General features: G+C 37.2%; 1 pseudogene; it reads right to left on the bottom strand.

Moving 5' to 3' along the window:
* Positions 1-804: 804 nt before the first annotated feature.
* Positions 805-1,761, bottom strand: LOC118010195 (annotated as a pseudogene).
* Positions 1,762-4,019: the final 2,258 nt, after the last annotated feature.

The raw sequence follows: 4,019 nt of genomic DNA, 5'->3' as shown, positions 1-4,019 counted from the left end.
AAGCAGGAAGAAATAGAATATTTGATTGGACCAATTACTTGCAATGAAATTGAATCAGTAATCAAGAAACTCCCAAAAAACAAAAGTCTAGGACCACACACTTTAATGGGTGAATTCTACCAAATATTTAAAGAAGAGTTAATACCTACTTTTTTCACACTATTCCAAAAAAAGAAGAGGAAGGAAAACTTACAAACTCATTCTGTGAGGCCAGCATTACCATGATACCAAAACCAGATAAAGACATTACAAAAAAGAGAACTACAGGCCAGTATCTCTGATGAACATAAAGGCAAAAATCCTCAGCAAAATATTAGCAAACCGTATCCAACAATACATTAAGAAAATCATTCACCATGATCAAGTGGGAATTATACCTGGATGCAAGGGTGGTTCAGTATTCACAAATCAATCAATGTGATATATCACATCAATACAGAAAGGATAAAAACCATATGATGGTCATTTACGTAGTAATTCATGGGGTGAATAGCTATTAGCAAAGTTTATACTTTATGCAATTATTCATGGTTCATATGCCATGAAAACTGAAATTTAAGCCATGTTTTTCTCTGGGAGGGTAGTGTTATTTAGCTAAATAGTGGTAATTGAAATCTGTGTATATTTGAACTATGCAACGTGAGGATTGTCTGTATTTTATATTTATTTATTTATTAATTTATTTATTCTCATTAAACTTTCGTTTTAATGGTCTCAAGATTCTTTGACAGATTTTTGGTCAAGTTGTTTCCATTAAAAACTACTGATTTTAAAAAGTAATAACTTAAAACTGCCACACACACAAAAAAACAAATGGTCCACAAAACATTCTCCTTTCCTTCTGAAGGTTTTATGATGCATTGTTATCATTAACCAGTCTTTTATTATTAAACTTAAATGGCCAATTGATACAAACAGTTCTGAGACCTTCTTCCACTACTGATTAAGACTGGGATGGCAGGATTGGGGATAATATTCATTTAGCCTTCTGAGCTTTCTGGGCAGACTCGGTGACCTTGCTAGCTCCAGCTGTCTTCTTGTCCACTGCTTTGACGACACCCCCAGAAACCATCTGTCTCATGTCAGGAATAGCAAAGCAGTCCAGTGGAGGATAGTCAGAGAAGCTCTCAACACATAGACTTGCTAGGAACCATATCAATGATGGCAGCATCACGAGATTTCAAGTACTTGGGACCATCTTCCCGCTTTTTTCCAGAACGACGATCTAGTTCTTCAGCTCAGCAAACTTGTAAGCAATGTGAGCTGTGTGACAATCCCGCACAGATACATATTCAGCATGATTTGGCCTGGATGGTTCAGGATAATCACCTGAGCTGTGAAGCCAGATGCTTCCATGGGTGGGTCATTTTTGCTGTCACCAGCCACATTGCCACGACGAACATCTTTGACAGATACGTTCTTGACATTGAAGCCCACATTGTCTGCAGAACGAGCCTCACTCAAAGCTTCACGGTGCATTTCAACAGACTTCACTTCAGTTGTAACATTGACTGGAGCAAAGGGGACCACCATACCAGGTTTAAGAACACCAGTCTCCACTCGCCCACAGGGATAGTACCAATACCACCAATTTTGTAAATGTTCTGGAGAGGCAGACACAAGGGCAGTCAGTTGGATGAGTTGGTGGCAGATTGCAATCCAGAGTTTCAAGCAGTGTGGTTCCACTGGCATTCCCATCTTCATGGGTGACTTTCCATTCCTTGAAGTGCATGTTAGCACTTGGCTCCAGCATATTGTCAGCATTCCAACCAGAAATTGGCACAAATCCTACTGTGTCGGGTTGTAGCCAATTTTCTTAATGTAGGTGCTGACTTCCTTTACGATTTCCTCCTATCTCTTCTGGCTGTAGGGTGGCTCAGTGGAATCCATTTTGTTAACACAAACAATAAGTTGTTTTACACCCAGTGTGTAAGCCAGAAGGACATGCTCATAGGTGTGTCCATTCTTGGAGATACCTGCTTCAAATTCACCAACACCAGCAGCAGCAATCAGGACAGCACAGTCAGCCTGAGATGTGCCTGGAATCATGTTTTTGATAAAGTCTCTGTGTCTTGGGGCATCAATGATGGTCACATAATTCTTGCTGGTCTTGAATTTCCACAGGGAGATATCAATGGTGATACCATGTTCATGTTCAGCTTTCAGTTTATCCCAGACCCGGACATACTTGAAGAATCCCTTTCTCATCTCAGGAGCCTCCTTCTCAAATTTTTCGATAGTTCTTTTGTCGATCTCACCACATTTGTAGATCAGATGACCAGTAGTGGTAGACTTGCCTTAATCTACATGTCCAGTGACGATGATGTTGATGTAAGTCATTTCCTTTCCCATTTTGGTTTAGGTTTAGTGGTGGTTTTCATGACACCTGTGTTCTGGTGGCAAATCCGTTGTGAAAAAGCGGATTGTCTGTATTTTAAAAACAAATGTGAGATAAATACCCCTTTGGAGATTAAGAAAAAAACTTAAAAGAATGAATCATCAATAAACTTGCAGTATAATATGATGATACATAGAAGTCGTTGAAGCAGAATAAAATGATACCAGATGGAAAGCTGGATCTACGTAAAGGAATGAAGAATACCAGAAATGGTAACTACGTTTACCTATGCAGTGTATAACCTATGGAGAAGTAAAACATTTGATAGTACAAAGGCCAAGAGGGAAGAACTGGAAATATACTATTATAACTTTCTTTTGTTCTATGTTCTGCTGTATAACATCACATGAAGGTAGACTATGTAAATTAAAAATGTATACTCTAAACCCTAAAGCAACCATTAAAAAAGACAACAAAAAATATAGCTAATTGAACAAAGAAGAAATAGTGCAATGTCTAAAAGTACACAAATAATCCAAAAGAAGGGGGAAAAAAAAAGGAACCAGGAACAAAAAAGCAAAATTGCAAATTCAAACCTAAGCATATCAACAATTGTATTAGAAGTGAATGGTCTAAATATATATTAAAAGGCAGAGATTGTTAGATTGCATACAAAAGCAAGACCAAAATATATACTGCCTACAAAAAAACCCACTTTAAAATAAAAACACAAATTGATTAAAAGTAAAAGGATAGAAACATATCCTGTTAGCACTTAAAAAAAGGTTAGAATGGCTACTGGTGTCAGAGAAAGTAGACTTTATAGTAAAGGATATTATGAGAGTTAAATAGAGTCATTTTATTTGATAAAGAAGTTAACTCATGGGGCGCCTGGGTGGCTCAGTCGGTTAAGCATCTGCCTTCAGCTCAGGTCATGATCTCGGGGACCTGGGATTGAGCCCCACATCAGGCTCCCTGCTCAGTGGGGAGCCTGCTTCTCCCTCTGCCTCTGTGATCTCTCTTGCTTTAGCTCTCTCTCAAATAAATAAATAAATAAAATCTTTAAAAAAAAAAAGTTAACTCATCAAAAAGAACAATTCCAAACATATATGAGCCTAATAAAATAGTTTCAAACTACATGAAACAAAACCAAAAAGAACTGCAAGAAAAACATAGAAATCCATAGTTACAGTCACAGATTTTAACACTTTTCTCTTAATAATGATTAAAACAAGGCTGTATTGGTCAGGGTGATCTTTACTCAATCTACTGTTTCACATGTTAATTTCTCCCAGTAACACACTCACAGATGTACCCAGAAATAATATTCTACCACCTATCTGGGTGTAACTTAGCCCACTAAAGTTGAAACACAGAATTCACCAATTAGAAAGACCAAGTGGAAATCAATGAAACAGAAAATAGAAAAATGATAGACAATGGAAGCAAGGGATTTTTTTGGAGAAGGTAAATAAAATTGATAACCCTCTAGCCAGAATGATAAGGAAAACAATGGGAGAAGGCACAAATTGCCAAGATTAGGAATGAAAAAGATGATATTACTGCAGAAACTACAGATGTTAAAAGGATAACAGTATTCATAATATTATGAACAACTTTTTCCAACAGATTGAACAACTTAAATGAAATGGGCAACTTCCTTGAAAGACATAGGTTGCCA

The sequence above is a fragment of the Mirounga leonina genome, unplaced genomic scaffold (assembly GCF_011800145.1).
Source record: "Mirounga leonina isolate KUSES-001 unplaced genomic scaffold, KU_Mleo_1.0 Mir_129, whole genome shotgun sequence".
Lineage (NCBI taxonomy): Eukaryota > Metazoa > Chordata > Mammalia > Carnivora > Phocidae > Mirounga > Mirounga leonina.
The sequence above is the reverse complement of the archived record's forward strand: the minus strand, read 5'-3'. Positions and strand labels throughout refer to the sequence as shown.